Source organism: Cervus elaphus, chromosome X, assembly GCF_910594005.1.
Source record: "Cervus elaphus chromosome X, mCerEla1.1, whole genome shotgun sequence".
Classification (NCBI taxonomy): Eukaryota; Metazoa; Chordata; class Mammalia; order Artiodactyla; family Cervidae; genus Cervus; species Cervus elaphus.
The window spans coordinates 112,505,765-112,524,296 of record NC_057848.1 but is presented as its reverse complement, the minus strand read 5'-3'; the positions used below and the strand labels follow the sequence as shown (position 1 = coordinate 112,524,296).

The 18,532-nt window shown below is 45.1% G+C and overlaps 1 protein-coding gene and 1 pseudogene across 1 annotated transcript in view; both read left to right on the top strand.

Moving 5' to 3' along the window:
• NALF2 (NALCN channel auxiliary factor 2) overlaps window positions 1-18,532 on the top strand; it is a 28,260-nt gene that overhangs the window by 1,944 nt on the left and 7,784 nt on the right. The gene's annotated exons all lie outside the window — the stretch shown is intronic.
• Window positions 12,348-13,348, top strand: LOC122690170 (annotated as a pseudogene).

Genomic DNA, 18,532 nt, shown 5'->3' with positions numbered 1-18,532 from the left:
GTGCAGCCTGCCAGGTGGCCTGCCTTTGAAAGGAAAAGGAACAGCAAGGTCAAAGGGTCAAGTGAAGAAGAGGCCAGGTGGGGTGCTGGCCTCACCCATCCTAGAACTGGGGGCTGAGAGGGAGACTGTTACCTCCCAGCCTAGCTTGTCTCCCTCTGAGGCTTTGGGGAGGGGCGGAAAGTGCGCCTTTCCATGCAATGTGACACCGTGGCTTTCTGCAGGGTTCCAAGTTCTCGGTGGGCTCCTTAGGGATTTGAGCAGGGGGTTGGGGAGGAAAGGGGTAGCTCCTTGCTCCTGACTTCACTTTCTTGTTCTCCTTTTTCCTGTTCTCGTAACCTAGCTGTCTCCCTCCCGCCTCCCTCAGCCTCAGCTGACTCACTGCCTCACTCACACTACCAAATGAGATATTCCACTTCTTAAAGGTGTACAGACAGACATGCACACACTGCCAAACAGCACCACCACCACCCCAGGCAAAGTCACACAGAGATGGAGAGAGGTCGGCACACCCACAAACAGTGCCACTGAATCAGACATGGTGTCATACACTTGCGCATCTCCCCAGCATTTCAGGACACACAGGCAGAAAAACCGTCACATGAAAAAAGGACACATTTTGTCACATAGGGATAGACATACACCCTTGATGTCAGCCACAGATACACACACTCAGCACAAACAGAAGGATGCAGCCCACTAGCAAGTAGAATAAAGGATGTCTGTCTTTTTGTGGTCTTCACTCTGACCCCATGGCCCTGACATTTTCTTTCCCACAATCTGCAGGATAAAAGAGAGACCATGCCACAACTTTCCCATGGGGTTTTCTTTTTCTCCAGGTCACAGTTGGCTTCAAACTCTGTCTGATGTGGCACTAAATAATAACCCCTCCCATTGATTATTTTTATCAGGCAGTTTGATGGAGAAAGGCAACTGGTCTCTTGGATTCAGAAGGCCTGATTATCTCTACCACTTGTTTGTAGTGTGACCTTGGGCACGTCACTTCACTTCTCTAAGCTTTTGTTTCCTCATTCATAAAACAAGGATAATAACCCTGGCTCTGCCCACATCCTGAGACTTTTGTGAAATTGAAGTGGGAAGAGGTAGCTGACAATATTTTGTAAGAATAATAGAACATCTGATGGTGATGTCCTGCTTAGGGTTTTTATCCTCTCTCACATATATTATGAGATCACAACTGCCTGGGGAGGCTGGTAATACCAGCATCATTAGCTCCATTTTACAGATGGGGAAACTGAGGTGCAGGCTCAAGCAGTTTACCCCAACGCCACTCAGCTAACGAGCAGGAGTACCAGGCCTCTAACCCTCATGGTGTTGGTGCTAAGCCCATGCTTTGGCCATGGTGTCTTATGTAGTCCACAGTGGCCTGGGTCCTCCCTGCTCTCCTTTGTCTCCTTGTCGTTTTCGCTCTCTCACTGTCTCTCTCCCTCTCAAGTGAACTCCGCCTGCTCTCTTGCTGCCTGCTGTGCCGGGAGAAGGGCAGTGCAAGCTCCACGGCTTTCTTCCTGTCTTTCCCACCCTCTCCGAGAACGTGCTCTCCCTCCGCTGAGGCCTACACCCACAGGCCTCTCAATCCAGCTGTATTACAGGCCCTACAGGAAAAGACAGCCCTGTTCCCCTCCTTCCTGCAGCCTCTCTCACTTCACCCCAGTGCCCCATCTCTATCCCAGACCTTTTTTGCAGATCCCTAGTCTGACCTGCAGCTTCAAGCCCTCCTGCCCAGCCCCTCCCCCAAATGGGACCCCTTGGAGATAATGCCCTGTCCTCCAAGCTTCTCCAGGGTGGAAAGCCCACAGCCCCAGGCCAGGGTGAGGAGGCCTCTTCTGCTGCTGGAAAACAAACCTAGAGACTTTGCTCCAGGGCCAGGTGACACCCCCCCCACCCCATCCCCAGGGGCCTGTCCCGAGTATCTCAGATCTTTCCGGGGCAGCCCCAGAAACCCTGTTCTCTCCCTTTGCAATATCTGCCCCTGTTTTGGGCCACACAGGGCCCCACGCATCATACCTGTCCTCACTGCTGCCTGTGACACCTCCCAATTTAGTACCAGCTGCGACATTTCCTTAATGTGCGACTGACTTCCTCTCTTACAGCCTGGTGATGATAACTTAGACTGATGCCCATCCCCACCCTGGCCTCTCCCAACCCCCAGGGCCACTCTCCACCCCTCCCTTAAGTCCCTGTGCAGGTACCCCCTCAGGCTTTGCCTTCCCGCTCTGCTTGGCCCTCCTGGCCCTGCCTACAGTTACTGGACCACCCCCTCACTCCCCCAGCCCTCTCCATCTCCCAACCCTGCCAGGCCCTGCCTGGTTCTGATTGCATCTTCCTTCACCCCTGCCCCTTCCCTATTCTAAATTCAGTATAGTCTGATGGGGACAGTGGTGAAGATGAGAACAAAACCCTGACCTCTTCTCTCATAACTCTGATCCAGGAGGAGATAGAAGCCCAAGAGAAGGCCAGTTCTCAGCTCTCTCACTAGCCATAGGGCCAGGGAAGGATGCAGTAGTACTCTTCTCCTCTAGACTGACCTGCACCCACCTGGCAGATTGTATATTTGGTTCCGGGTCTCACACTGAGCAGGTAGGAGGAGGCTGAAACCCAAGTTCTCCTGGATATAGTTGAAGGAGCTATTTCACCAGAAGAGGAGACTCAGGAGGGTATGGTCTCTGACTTCAGACCTCAGAAGAGTTGTCGGGGTGCCAAAGAAGAGGCATGTCCTGCTTAACCCCAGGGGGACTTCATGGTTAGAAAGTCCTAGGCTCAAACCCAGCTCTTTTATGTATTACCCATGTGACCTTGAGCTAGGGACTTCAGTTCTCTCATCCTCAATTTTCTCATCTGTAAAATGGAGCTAATTCATTAGAATGGCCCTGTGAGCTCATTATTAATGAGAAATCTGCACAGTACTTAGACCTGGAATATCAGAGTTGTTCAGTTAACAGTTTTTTTTCCTTCCAGAGAAGAAACAGAGTACCTTGAGAGGTGAGTTCCTGCTCCCAGGGGAAAGGTCTAGGCTGATTCAGGCAGACCCCTGGAGGACTTGCTGTGGAGATGACTGACTCCAGTTTATAGGGCAGGTTGGACCAGCCACCTCTGAGGTCTGTGTCAGCTCAGAGCTCAGGCTCATGAGCAGAGGCTGCTCCCTCAGCAGCAGTATTGAATAGAGAGGGCCAGGAAGGAGGCCTAACACCCACAAGCAGGGGAAGGGGCTGCCGGAGCCAGCACCTTGCCTTCTGCCCTTACTCTAGGGGCCCTGCTCTTCCTCCACTCCGGCTGGCAGCTGTTTCTGCCTCGCTGCCTTCCTCTCTCCTCCCACCTGCCACAGCTTTCCTGCCAATCAGGACTCCCAGGCTAACACTGGTGCTGTGAGCAGGAAGCTCAGGGCACTGGGCTAAGGGCAGGAGCCCCAAGTTGGCAAGTGGTCCCTGTTGTCACCCAAGCTTGGAGGCAGGAAACAGTGCCCCACAGTCAGCTTCCCTGACCCAGGGTTCTTACAGGCAGAGAACCTGTTCACATGTGGGGGGTGGAGGAAGGAAGGGGGGGGGTCAGTCAAGAAGCAGGCTCCTAGGAACCATGTCAAAGCTTCGAGGAGGGGCATCCAGATCTGTGGAAGTTCGTTGGCCACAGACTTGAGCACTGGGCTTCTGGGAAGGGCCAGAGATAGGGAAAAGGCAGTGTTTGTAGCTCAGACAGGATGTAGGAGTGTAAATGTGGGAGTGGGAAAGTGGCCTCATGCTGCCCACACCACTCTGAACCCCTTCACCCCATCCTGACCCACCCCACTCCCAATCCCCACATTCGCCCCAATTCTGACCCACCACCAACATCCCCTATCATTACACCAAGGACCACACAAATTTCCCAACCTCCTGCTAGAAGGTCTCCCTATGTTAGTCACTCAGTCGTGTCCAACTCTGTGACCCCATGGACTGTATCCCCCAGGCTCCTCTGTCCACGGAATTCTCCAGGCAAGAATACTGGAGTGGGTAGCCATTCCCTTCTCCAGGGGATGTTTCTGACCCCAGAGATCAAACCCCAGTCTCCTCCATTGCAGGCGGATTCTTTACCGTCTGAGCCACCAGGTAAGCAGAAGGTCACCCTAGACCCTTCCCAAACCACACCTGCACCTCACTCTCTATTTCTTATCCCCACACCTACACTTCTCTAGTCCCCACTTCTCCCCACAGTTACCCCCACCTGCTCCCACCCCTTCCTTTCCCCCTCGCCCTTCACTGCTCCCTTCTAACAGCCAGCCCTCTCCCCTCTCCCATCCTGCTCCATTCCCCTTGTCTCTCACACTCCCCAAACCTTTACCCTGCCCCACTGTGATCCTCTTCTGGCCTCATCCCCTAAACACTATACCTCTTGCCCTTGTCACCTCCATGCCCCCTCACCCCTCGCATCCCTCACAGCCCACTCACTGTTTGCCTCTCTGATCCCCATCCATCTTCCTGCCCCCTTTGATCTTCTGGTCCCCTCTTCTCCTGTCCTCTCTCTGCCTCGCTGCTCTTTTTCTCCTTCCTGCCTTCTCTCCTCCCCACTCAGGGTGGACATGTGCACACATGCTTAGACACATAGATACACAGACACACAGTCTTCTTCATGGCAACTTCCCATCCTTCCCACAGGCTGGTGCCTGACTACTATAGTCACCATAGCAACGGGAACCTCCAGGAAGGATACACTGGTATCTCCTGAAGGTGGGGGCGGGGGGAATTAGGTGGAGGAAGGGAGCCCAGCAGCCTCCCACCCATCTCTTGGTCTGGCTGGAAGAGTCTGCTGAACACAGTGGAGGGAAGGGTGAGGAAAGGGGAGACAGTGGGTGCCGGTGGGGCTTGGACTAAAGGAAGGCCAAGGATCTCCAAACACATCACAAGCACGGGAGGGTGCTCCTAAGCCACGTGGCTGTGTGTTGGTCTCCTCCTGCAGCATCAGTATCTCAGGGAAAGGGCACACCCACCCTTCAGTATGTGGGTACATCTATAGGACACCTTAGACTCGAGGGTGGGAGTTTGCCCTAGAAAAACTTCTCCCTCAGGGCAGTCCCACCCTGTGAGGCTGTTTACCTGTTGTGTGCCCTTGCACTCGGGAATCAGACCTGCCCCTCCCTGCCCCCAGCTCACATCTCAGCTGCATGTGGATTCCAGCTGCAGGTGTTTGTTGGAAAGCCAGAGGCAGCTTCTGAGGCTGGGGTAGACAAATGTGGGCCTCCAGGAGCACCATTCTCTGATGCTGACCCAGGAGGCCTCTTGGGAACAGATATGTTATTCCTATGGTTACAGGGGTGCAAACCAGGGTGTGTGCAGTGATGCTGGACCAGACTTTTCTTCCTGGGCATGTAAGGGGGTTCAGAAAAGCCTGAATTTTTTAGCCAGATAGGTGCTTAGAGGGGAGAGCAAGGGTACCAGGTGAGTTGAAGCTAGCCCTGGGGAAGGGAGAAGTTACTGTGGAGTAACAGGAGCTGCCAGGGCCAAAGCTCCTGTTCGAATGGATTCTTGAAAAAGGAGCTGGAACCTGGACTACAAGTCTCTGGGCCAGAAGGCAAAAGGCAGGCTGGCACCAAAGAAGAAAGAGAAAGGGGAAAAGAAAACTGCCAGCTTTCAAGTGCCTAGGAGATGCCAGGGGCTTTATGTGTGTCCATGAACTCAGTTAGTTCTGACAGTCATCCTAGCTGGCAGGTACTCTTATAATCCTTTTTTCACAAATGGGACAACTGAGGTTCATCAACAGAAAGGGACCCATCCCGGCCACATAGCTGAAAGGTGGGAGGATGCCACAGGTCTGTCCGTTGTCTCCCCAGTCACACATGGATAAAGACGTTCTTAATAAACTCCCTCCAGCTGTCAGAGGCAGTGCCCAGCTGACTACTGAGAGACTGGAGCGAGAAGCTGACCAAGTGCCAGGGGATCCAGCAACACCTACTGCCAACTTGTAGGGAGCCCCTGGAGCGGCTCAGATCCAAAGTGGGGACCTACCAGCACCGTCTTTGTTCAGTACCCCAGTCTCTCACCCTTGAGCCCCAGTGATAATCACTGGTATCCTCTTGGGATGGTGACAGAAGATGAGGAAGAGAGGTGTTTACTCCCTTCTATTTCTAAAGGCTCTTCCAAGGAGATGGGAGGAGCTGGATTCCTCTTGCCTGGAGGGAAGGTATCTATTATATTCTCAACCCAAATCTGCTAGAAGGATCAACCAGGATAGGAGAGGAGTACGTCCCCCTAAACAGGCCTGAGCCCTGCCCAGCCTTTGCTGGGAGAGAAAACTATAAGACCTTGTTACCCCAGAGCCTCTGGGCTTTGGACACACAGTTCCCATGCCAGGGTTTTGGTGAGCCCTGGCCTAGGATGGCTAGTTTCTCTTAGAGGTAGAAGGAAGTACAAACTCACCAAGCTCTGCCTGGAGAAAGACATGTGGCAGTGGTGGGTGTTACTATTGTTCCCTGTTTCTGTATTTGGTTTCCAGCAGATAGCATGGCTACCTGGCTGATCTGTGGAAGGTGAGCATATCTGCTTAGTGCTGAACTCAACTAAAACTTCCAACCAGGTTAATCCTTCAGAACTATTATAGCCTCAGAATCTTGAAAAAAAAAACTTTTTTCTCAATTACCAAAAAAATGATCTTTGAAATGTTTTGAAAAATAGAAATATAACAGTTTGAAAGGGTCCTTGAGATGTTCTTAATGTTAGTGTATTTCCTCCCAATATGTCTTTTTGTGGCATAGTTTTTTACTGTAGTAAAATATACATACATCAAATTTACCATTCTAACCATTTTTAGGTGTACAGTTCAGTGGCATTAAAGTATATTTGCAATGTTGTACAACCACCTCCACTATACATTTCTAAAATGTCTTTATTCTCCTAAATAGAAAGTCTTTACCCATTAAACAATAACTCTCCATTCCTCCTCCCCCAGCCCCTGGTAACTTCTATTCTTCTTCACATCTCTATAAATTTGACTATTCTAGATAATTCATTTAAGTGGAATCATATATACTTTTTGTCCTTTGTGTCTGGCTTATTTCATTTAACATAACATTTTCAAGGTTCATCCACATGGTAGTATGTATCAGTACTTCATTCTTTTTTATGGTTGAATAATATTCCATTATCTGGATATACCACATTTTTAAAATTCATTCATCTCTATGGACACTTGGGTTGTTTCCACTTTGGGACAATTATGAATAAAACTGCTATGAATGTTCATGGACAGGTTCTTGTGTGGACCTATATTTTCATTTCCTTCCATCTTTTGGCTACTGTGAGTAATGCTGTTATGAACATTGGTATACAAATATCTATTTGAATCCATGCTTTCAGTTCTTTTGGTTGTATACCTAGACTTGCTGGATTACATGGTAATTCTATATGTAACTTTTTGAGGAGCCTCCTATTGTTTTCTACAGTGCTGCGCCATTTTACATTCTTACGAGCAATGCACAGGGTTCCAATTTCTCTACATCCTCATCAACGCTTACTCTTTTCCTTATTTTTTTTTTGATAGTAGCCATCCTAATGGATGTGACTATATATTTTTTACATAGTTGAAATCATCTAGGTTTTTTACTCTTCTCTTTCTAACTTATTGCTAAAGTTATACTGAGTATCTTTCCATGCAATTAAATATTCACAAACCATATTCTTTTCATTTTTTGGCTGCACCACGTGGCCTGTGGGATTAGTTCCCTTAACAGGGATTGAACCCAGGCCCTTGGCAGTGAAAGCACAGAGTCCTAACCACTGGACGACCAGGAAATTCCCACAAACATCATTCTTGATGAGCATATAATATTCCATCCCATGAATTTAGTGCAGTTTATTTACCTAGTCCCCTATTATTAGATACTTACTTTCAACTTTTATAAATAATGCTGTGATGGATAACTTTGTCCATAAATCTTTGTCACATCTACAATTTTCTTTTTCTAATAAATTTTCTACCTCAGTCATTTTTTCTTATTTCTGTACTTTGCTAAGTTTCTTAAATCACAAAATAATGCACCTTCATTGTACCAAATCTAACAATACAGAGGTTTATAAAAAAATATTTAATAATCTTCCTGTTCCCTCCTCTCCCAGTCCTACTGCCCTGAGGCCACTGATGTTAACAATTTGGTGTGTATCCTTCCATCCCTCTTTCTGAGCTTACATCAGCATTTGTACACAAAATGATTCTTTCCCTTGTTTTGCATACACGTGAAAGCATATACATTAATTCTGCAGAATGAGCTTTTGGGATGAGTCTTATGGAATCAAAGAGTATTAACCTTTTTAAAGCCTGTGGCATACAAATTTCTTTCTTACCAAATTTCTTTCCAGAAGGGTGATTCTAATTTAAACCCTCACCACAAATGTGAGACTAATTTACCACTCTTGTCCAGTATTGAGTATCATATTTTTAAAAACTTTATTAATTTGGAGCTAAAAATGGTATATCATTGGTTGTAATTTGCATTCCTTAGGTCAAACATTTGTTTTTCTTATTCATGGGCCATTTGTATTGCTTGCTTTGTGAATTGTCTGTTTATGTCTTATGTCTTTATTATTGATTTGTATGTACTCTTTTATGTGTATTAATGAGTATTAATGAGTTTTTTCTGATTACATTTATGGCATTTTTTTCCATTTATTATTTGACTCTTGGAGCTGAAAGGGGTGCATTGGAAGGAAAGGAACTATCCCAGGCACTTTTATATACTTTATCTCACTTAATTCTTATATCTGTCTTGTGCCTATGTATTTATCCCCGTTTTACTTAGAAGACTGGCTCAGAGAGGTTAGGTAACTAGCTCAAGGTCATCCAGCTAGTAAGAGTTGGAGCTGGAATTTGAATCCAGGTCAAATCCAGGGATTTAGTTACCAGAAGGCAATGGTACTACCCAATGTGTACCAGTGTAATTTTACTATAGGTAAAGCTTTGTGCTACTTGATTTACAGACATCATTTACAGAAAGTTTAAGGATATATGCTCATACTATCTCCATATTGTAGATGAGGAAAGTATAGATCAGGGAATTTAAGTAACTTGTGTGAGGTCTCATAACTAGTGACAGCAGACCTGACCTTTGACCACAGGACTGTATGAAGTTAGAGATGTTTGACCCTGTCTTCTCCCTATACATGCTGCCTCCCTAGGGACCATCTTCTTGGATACAAATTGAGGCTCAGGGAGAGAGTACTTTGCTTACAGTCACATAGCAAATTAGTGACTGAGTCTCGCCCTCCTTACAGATGACTTGTCTAAGTTTATACAGCCAGTTCGTGGCAGAACCCAGCTCTGGCTAACTACCTGACTGGAGCAAAGGCTTTTCGATGAAGAACATTTACAGAGCAAACTGGGGAGAAAGAACAATTAGGTAGAGTGTGTCGCTGCCCTGAAACCTTTCTAAAGGAATGAACTCTGGTATTGGAGCCTTCTAGAGCAAGGCAGTTCCAGGAGCCCCTACATGATAAGACCTAGGACAGGAAACCTCATGTCCAAAGACAAGAAGACCTTTTTACAAGGAGACAGCTGCCTTCCCATCACCAGTTGCTAAAGCAGGAACAGTTGCCTCTTTTCAACACTCCCAGGGTGTGTGTGTGTGTTTGTGCTTGCACACATGCATACATTTAGAGAAAAGAGGAAAGGGAGTGCTTTGATGGAGGAATGGAAATGGTCTTTTGTAGCCCCTCATACTTGAATGTTCTTCACCCCACACCCCCTTACAAAGAAAACTTATATCAGGAATGAGCTGCATACACAGATTTTAGAAAATCACTCTCCCATCCAGTCCTGGAAATCTCTCCCCCAACTTGACCTGAAATTCCATCAAAAAGATTTGAGTAACAAGCTAATTACTTCAATGGTCATAGTGAAATGGAGGGACCATCCAAGAGGCAATATCATATATAAGAGCTTGGGCACTGAAGTCCAGGTAAACCTGACTTCAAATTCTGGCTCAAAACCTGCCTACTACATAAAAATCAGTTATTGAGACCTTTCATCTCTCTTGGAACCTCACTTTCTTTGAATTCAAAACTAAGAAATTGGGTCATTGTGAGGTTTCAATAACAAATAACACGCTAATCTCTCAAGAACACAGTGCCTATGAAATGGAAAGTGCTCAAGAAATGGTAGCCACCATTATTGTTATTGTCTGTGTGGCCTTGGATGAGCTATTTAAATTCTGATCCTTCCTGTTCTTACCTGTAAATATGTCTCCATCTCAGGAGGTGGTTGTGAGGATTCAATGAGTTAATAAATGTCAGTTGCTTAGAACAGAGCCTGGCATATAGTAAGCACTTAATAAATGGTAGCTATTATTATTCTCACCTTAATTAGATGTGTTTAATCTAAACGGCTGCTTAATACTCAATTGAGATCAACAACACTTTCCCTTAGGAGGAGGAAAAGGTAATTTGGGAGCAGGAGGTGATGTGTTCAGCGTGGAGGTGGAAAGTTAGGAGCCAGAAGGCAACTGGAGAGGGTCTAGTGAGTGAGAACACAGAGACGTGTTCAGGTAGGAGAGTGTAGAGCCAGAGATGGAAAGACTCCAAAGCCTTTGTTTACCTCACCCTCAGAGACCAAGCACAACTGACAGGTCCTTTTAGTAGGTCTCTGTTCTCCCCATCCTGTCATCTGTTGAGCAAGGTTCTGTGTCTGAGGATGGAGTAAGGTAAGGGCAAGGAGCTGGTTTCAGAATGATCCCCGCAGGAAGCTGGAGATGCCTGCCTGAGCCTGAGCCCGAGCCCAGGATTAGCAGCATGTGGCAGACAGGCATGCCTATGAGCGGGCAGTGGGATTTCATGCCCAGCATGTTTGTGTGCAGCTCAAATGAAGCTATGGTTGTCAGTGTCACAGTGGCACCATTTCTGTGGTGGGTAGCCTGCACTGCTTGGGTGCAGAGGCCACCAAAGTTCCCCTCCTCTCACACTAGTTCTTCTCTTTGGCTATGGGACCACTCATTAATTTCACTGGCCTGTTAACCTGGCCCAAGCCCATGGCCCAGACAGTGGTGATGGAATAGACGATCCACGACTGGACACTAGGACCTGGGGTTTTGGGGCTGATTCTGGTAAGGTTGATCAGGTCAAGTTTTGGGGACTTTGTTTTGTTGTTTTTGAAGTTCATGGCTGCATATTAGTTTATATTCTTATTTTATTTTCATTTTATCAAAGTAATATTTGTTCATAGTTTTAAAAGACATATAAGCTATACATATATTACTGAATACTAAGTTAAACACTTAGCTTTTTCTTTTGATATTTATTGTCACATTTTTCATGATGTGCCAATACTGCTGTTATTTTTTTACTTTTCTGTTTGAAATATCTTTGTGCATACGAAGATACACACATATACATATATATGTATACCTATCACATATATACATATATATCCTTGTAGCATCTATCTCTTTTAAATTATATATAATATAATATCTTTTAAATAATAAATAGCAATCTCAATGCTTATAATTAAAGCAGAAGCCCTCTGTTCCAACCCTAAGCCTCATTCTTCAGAGTCAAATACTTCTAAACTTCTTAGCTGTTTCTTCTGATATTTACCTCCACATCTCTAAATAATATGCCAATATTATTATTTCTTGTTTTTTTTCTGATTTAAATATGTACTGACTTTTTATAGAGGGGGATTTAGCTGTCTTACTACCAGTAGCACCGTATGCACATTCCTCTCATATATCCAATATTGTCATATCATAATTTCTGGTTTTAACAGTATCCCATATTTATATTATTAGGATTATAAATATTGTTCATAGCTGAGTCATATAGAATACTGTGATTATATTTTCTTCCTTGGCCAACTTGTTTTCCTGGAGTTAATAATTGCCTCTTTTTTCCCCCTATTTGCTTAGTTTTCTATGATTTTTTTTTTTTTTTTGCTAATGCATTCCCAATTTCTCCATCATAGCTGTAAAATTCATGTAGCACATTACATAACCCATTACTTCCATCCTTTTCTTGGAGATCTCCACCTTCCTCCAGTCTGGGCTAGTTGCTGGAGGCTTGGCTTTTAAGTGCTTGGATTTCAAGTACTTAGCAGGCATGTCTTCTATACACCTAGTTCCTTGTGAAGTCCTGAGGGAAATACACAGATATGTAAGATACAACCCCTGTCCTCAGGGAGCCTACAGTCCCAAGAATGTTAATAATTCATTCAGATATCTCACCAGAAGGCTTGAGCACCTTCCAGGGACTTTGATCTAAGCTATGTCTTTGATCCCACACTCTAGGCAGAACTTCCTCCCTCCATTTCCACTAAATTATCAGAAGAATACATATAGTCTCCCAGAGAGCAAATGTGTTCTTAGACTGTATTAACAGAAACAGAGCTTCCAGGATTGGAGGACTGATACTTCTACTTGACTCTGTTGATAAACTCTGTCTAGGGATTGCGTTTAGTTGCAAGGAACATGGAAAAATAGGAACTTGTCAGAAGATGATGATGGCATAGCAGCTTGGACCAGTCAGAGGGCCCTGAAAAAGGTGGTTTTGGGATGTTGTCCAAAGTTGGCTGTAGCAGCCAGAGCCCCAGCTCCAGCACAGGGGCCTGTGCAGAATGTCTGATATTTAGCTCCCTGTGGTATACTGATGAGCAGAACACTTCCACTACACACTTCAATTTTGCCTAAGGAGATATATGCAAGAACTTTCTTCAGAATCACTGCACCATTAATAAACAAAAGAAAAGACTATTCAGAGAGGAGAATTATAGGATGTTCTATGCAGGAAATATATGATGTAGTATTAGGAATGGAGGATTACAAGCGTTTTGCTCCTTGGTGCAAAAAATCAGATGTAATATCAAGGAGATCTGAATACTGCAAAACATAATTAGAAATTGGGTTTCTACCTGCAGTGGAGCACTATATATCAGTAGTAACCTTAGTGTAACCACATTTGGTAAAGGCATACTGTGCTGATGGGAAGCTCTTCAATCATTTGGAGACTGTTTGGCATTTTAGCCCAGGTCTTCCTGGCTACCCAAGAACTTGTACTTCGGATTTTTTTAATTTCTTTTGACTTTTGCAAACTTCTACCACAGCTTGCCACCTGGTTTTTCAATGAAGTTGTAAAGCAGATGATGTCTCCCTTTGAAAGAAGAGCATGTAAGCTGGTATGGTCCAGAAACAAATATACTTCGGGAATTAATGCTTCATGAAGTTCATCACACATAAAGAGAAAAACAAAGGTCACCTACTTGCAACTAGTTTATTTACTTTTAGGAAGTGCTTTCATCATTTGCTTTTAGAAGTCAGAAAGAAAGAAAAGTGAAAGAAAGTGAAGTCGCTCAGTCATATCCGACTCTTTGCAACCCCATGAATTGTAGCCTACCAGGCTTCTCTGTCCATGGGATTTTCCAGGCAAGAGTACTGGAGTGGGTTGCCATTTCCTTCTCCAGGGGATCTTTCCAACCCAGGGATCGAACCCAGGTCTCTCACATTGTAGGCAGACACTTTACCATCTGAGCCACCAGGGAAGTCAGAAAGCATTTGTCAAACCTAGCTTTGATTATAAACTTGTACCATTGAAAGTTTGCACTTGAAATATGGAACCACGTGTATGTAGAATTTAATCAAGTTTAATTCAGACTAATATGTATATTAGCATATTTATAATAATGGGGTGTCATCACTGTTACTAGAATACTGACATCACTCTTCTGAACAGAAATCAAAACTGTAAATTTAAACCTTTTAATTATCATGTCACCTGAAGAGGCTGGTTGAGATACTCATGAAGTGTGTATAATATTAACCATATCATGTTTAAATTATTGAATTCAGACTATTTATAACTTATTGTCTTAGGGCCTGCCTCATGGCTTAGGATATTGAGTAGTCATCAGATAAAGTAAAACTTTGACTTAAAAATATTGTTAATGAAGATTCCCTGGCACTTTTCTTATTTTTAAATTGTTCCTATGGGTAGTGTAGATAATTCAATGTTAAACTGAGTTTAGCTTCCAGATAAATAATTTTTTGTTGAGTGGTCCCGAGTTTTAAGCTACTTTTCTCTTTGTTTGCAACCCTCTCCCCAGTCCTTTGACTGCTATTTAATAATGCTGAATCAGTGTCAGATTTTGTCTATAGCAATGGACAGTAGATGAAGATAAATTGGTTGATAAGTTTGCAGCACCATGCATCCTTATTTTCTATTTATTGTGTGTATTCACTTTCAATAATGTATTTCAAACTGATATTTTTGTAAACAAATCAATGTAAGGACTGAAGTGGTAACTTTAATAAAGTTAATTTGTTTAAAAAACGAAAAAAAATAGGAATTTGTCTGAATAGGAACAACCAGGATAAAACAGAAATGGAAACTACATCCCCCAAAATAGCTGAAAAACTAGTTTGGCTTCTTGGAAGAGTAGTGTACACATAGCTCTCTCCATTTTTCTTCCTCACATTCCCTTTTAAATTGGTTTCTGTCCCTACTGCTCCACTGAAACTGCTCTCACCATGATGAAACTGCCAGCATGTCCTCATCTGCTGACCACTCTTATTCTTTGAAACTTTCCTCCCCTAATTTACAGAATGCCACTCTCTTCTGTTTCTTTTCCAAGCTCTTTAACCACTCCCTCATCTTCATCATACTCCTTCTTCTACCTACCCCCTAAATGTTAATGTTTTCCAGGGATCCACTGTTGGTCCTTTTCTCTATGTATTCATTCTCCCTAGGCAACATCCTCTACTTCTTTGGCTTCCACCATTGCTTTATCAGTCAGAGTGAGCTAGGTTGTGCTGTAGTAGCAAACAATTCCCAAATATCAGAGGCTTATCACAACAGTTATTTCTTGCTCATAATACATGTCCAAAACAGGTCATCAGGGAGCATCTGTTCATGATAGTCACCAAGAGACCTAGGCTAGTAAAAGACCCATTTCAACATCACTTCCACAGTCAGCAGCAGAGGGAAGAGAATGTGGCAAATCATACTCCAGCTTCTTAAAGCTTCTCCCCAGAAGTGATCCAGGTCACTTCAACTCACATTTCATTGGCCAAAGTCTTGTGGCCACAGCTAATTTCAAAAGATGTGGGAAAGTATAGTCCTGCTATGTTCCTAATGATTAACTCCTTAACCATTGGTAACTCCCAAACCTTTATCTCTAGCCCAGACCCTCCTTCTGAACTCAGACCATTATGTCCAACTGCCTCCTTGACATTCTACCTTGCCTAGTATATATTGACCTATACTTCAAAGTCAGCATGACCAAAAACTGAATTCATCTTATTGACCCCCAAATCTACTTCTCCTGCTTTCCCTTCCTTAATGAATGAAACTACTATTCATCCTGCCACCCAAACAAGAAACCTGGTAGTCATCTTGACCCCCTCCCTCACCCTCAATCCCCATATCCCTAATTTATCTCTTCTCATATCCATCCCCTTCTCTCCATTTCTTAATTCTGCTGCTACTGCTTCAGTTGAGGCCCCTACCATCTCTCACTCAGATTGTGGCAATAGTCTCCTAGCTGATCTCTCTACCTCCAGTCTTGATGCCTATAATCCATCATCCACATTTTCAGAATATAAATCTAAAAGGTTAGTCATAGAAGTGATAAGCAGTCTTTTAAAAAGCAGTTATTTAACACTCACGAAAGGTTCTCTGTTGCCTATGGGATGAAGCCTGGCATCCAGAACATATAATATATTATGATATTATGGGCATGGCCTTCCTCTGCAGCCTTATCTCCCATAATGGCCCCCTTTGTATCCTCTAACTATGCTGAACTACCAACAGTGTCTGAACCTGGCTGTATTTCAAACCCCCAAGCCTTTATACCTGCTTATTCCTTTGCTTTAAGTGCACTTATTCCTGCCATATTCTATCCAGTGAACTTCAACTCATTTTTTCCAAGCCCCAACTCTAGCCTCTCCCATATGGAAATGTTTTCTTATGCTTCACCCCTCAAAACACAGTTGATCCTTCCTCCCTTTATGGGATCACTTGTACCAAGTACATACTACTTATTACAGTGACTTCTAATGATTGATACACAAGGTTGTCTCTCCTGCTCCTTAAAGATAGCAATCTTGTCTTCCCTATCTCTATCATCTTTAGCTCTCCAGCACAGTGCCAGGCACTCAAAACCTGTTCAAAAAGTGATCATTGCAGGAAAAAAATTAATTGGAAGACCTGGCCTGATTCAAGGAAGTTTACAAATACCTCCTGCAGGGCTGGCATGGAGACAGGAAGTTTATGGCCCCAGAAGAGCTAGTAGGAGCCATGAGTAATGCCACAAAGAGGCATTATGTCAGCTCAAAAGGAGAAAGAATTCTTTAGCTGTGAGAGTTGTCTGAAGGTACGGGCTTCCCTAGGAGAATGTGTGCTATGACAAGAGGTTTACAGTCAGTAGCTGGATAAGATGTGGCAGTGATGTTAAAGTGGAACTTCCAACAGCAGATAGGGAGGTGGGGTTATGATTGTCACAGTCCTTTCCACTCTTGCATGGTCATGAACCTGCCTCCTCTGCTCACCTGATTGATATGGGTCATCTAGGCTCCTTCAGAGAGCTGCTCTTGTACCAGGGTCACCACTTCTCCACTAACCAGGCTGCCCCTGGTCTTGGAGCAGGTGGCCTAAGAGGCTTGGAGGTAACTGGCCCCTCTGGAACTACACTGACTCTGGGTTCTTATACACCTCTCCAGCTATCTCCCCTGTCTTTCCTCCAGGCCAGGCCAGGCCACTCTGACTCATGACTGCTCATTCTCAGCAGCAGGAAAGCTATTGCTTATTTTTATAGCCACTTAAGTAAAGCCATGTCACCCACCTGCATTTGCTCTGTAATGCCTCTAATCTCAGTCTGACTTTGCCAGTCCCAAAGAACTACTCCCAGAGTCATGTCCATTATCTCCCTCCCCTGGGTTGGAGAGATTGACTTTAACCTTACCCTGTTCTGATCCAACTCTTTGAAAGCCCAGAATCAGGAATAGGCGCACGTGGCTCTTTTCAGACCTGCCCGCGGAGGTCCTTCACACAATGCTAGGTGTGGACGCAGTGCAAAGAGACCCTGGATTAATCATCAGAGTAACTCCCTTCTAGTCCTGGCTTTATATTAATAGTTGATTTCTTGCATGTTTCTGAGTTGGCTGAAACAAGTCCCTTTTCTGGGCCTGTTTCCCTCTAGGTAAAATCTAGAGGCAGGGTGGTTTACTTGTGTGCTGTGGACAGTGGGTTTCATCCCCAAGCCCAGCCCAGACTGCCATTCTGCCTGCACAGTCTCTGCAGGTGCAGCTCCTGGCCAAGTGTCCCAGGGGTGCATTAGGACAACAAGCAGCAATGAAGAGAAGGTCTATTGGGAGTATTTGGATGGGAAAACAGGCCCTAGGGAAGGAAGCAAGTTGGAATCCAAAAAGGAAACTGCCAACTTTCCGGTTGGCAAGAACTGAAGCCCTACTTTCTGAAGGGTTTTCTGGTCCCCAAAACAAGGAGTCCAGGGTGGCCTCCTCTTCCTAAACCTTCTGGCCCTGAGTTTTGGCTGTGGGCTGTGTATGTACACACATACATTCCCGCAGCACCCTGGGGCCCTGGACAAGTCACCTGCTTCTTCGCAGGGGAGCATAGGAATAAGAATGCCTGGGCCAGGGCTGCACGCCAGGGAGCAGGAAGTTAAGGCTCTTTAGGTCCTCCCACTCTACCCTAAACTAGCAGCTGCAGAGCCCAGGATGGGTGGGGATCCCTGTCATCTTACCCGCTCCCATTTCAAGAGTGGTTTAACAGCCCAGCCGGGAGGAGGGATGGGATAGCCTTCTCAGCTTCCTTTTTGGGTTAATTGGTGTTCCCTCTAGTTACTCCCTGCTTCCTTCCCCTCCCAGTTCCCATAGCAACTTGGCTGTATCTGCCAGAACTTGAGTGAGCCCAGCAGCAGCCTGCTGGACGTGGGGAAGGGGCTTCTGTAGGGAAAAGAGGGCACTGCCAGGTCAAGGCTTCCACCCCACCCATCGTCTGCTGCTACCTCAAGGGTCCAGGATGCTTAAGCACAGAGTACAGGGTGTGATAAAGAAGCCTTTCCTGCCAGAGCTGGAGTTTGAAGAAAAGCCCAGAGCAGGCCTGGTTCTCCTCAGCTGTCCTCCCCTCCCCACACACCTGTGTCCTGAGTTTAGCATGCAGTCACTGATAGGATGGTCCAGGAGGAAGAACCCTGGAGTTGGAGTCGAGAAACTGGGTTTCAAGTTCCTCTCTCTGCCACTATTTAGTGTGACTGTAGACAAGTCCTTCCCCCCTTTTCTGAGCCTCAGTTTCCTCAGCTATAAAATAAAGCAAGGCTAAGATCTCTGCATATTAAAATTACCTGAGCTGTTTTGAAAAACTCTAGATGTGTAGGTTCCACCCACAAGGATTCCAGCTGCTTGGTCTAGAGTGCCATGTGAGCCAAGCAGGAGCGTTTTTAAAAGACTGAGTGATTCTAATATGCAGCCAGAATTGAGAAATGGGCAAAAGATCTCCAAGGGTCTCCCAACTGACTGTTGTCTGGTTCTGAGACATTTCTTCCTTTGCCCTGCATG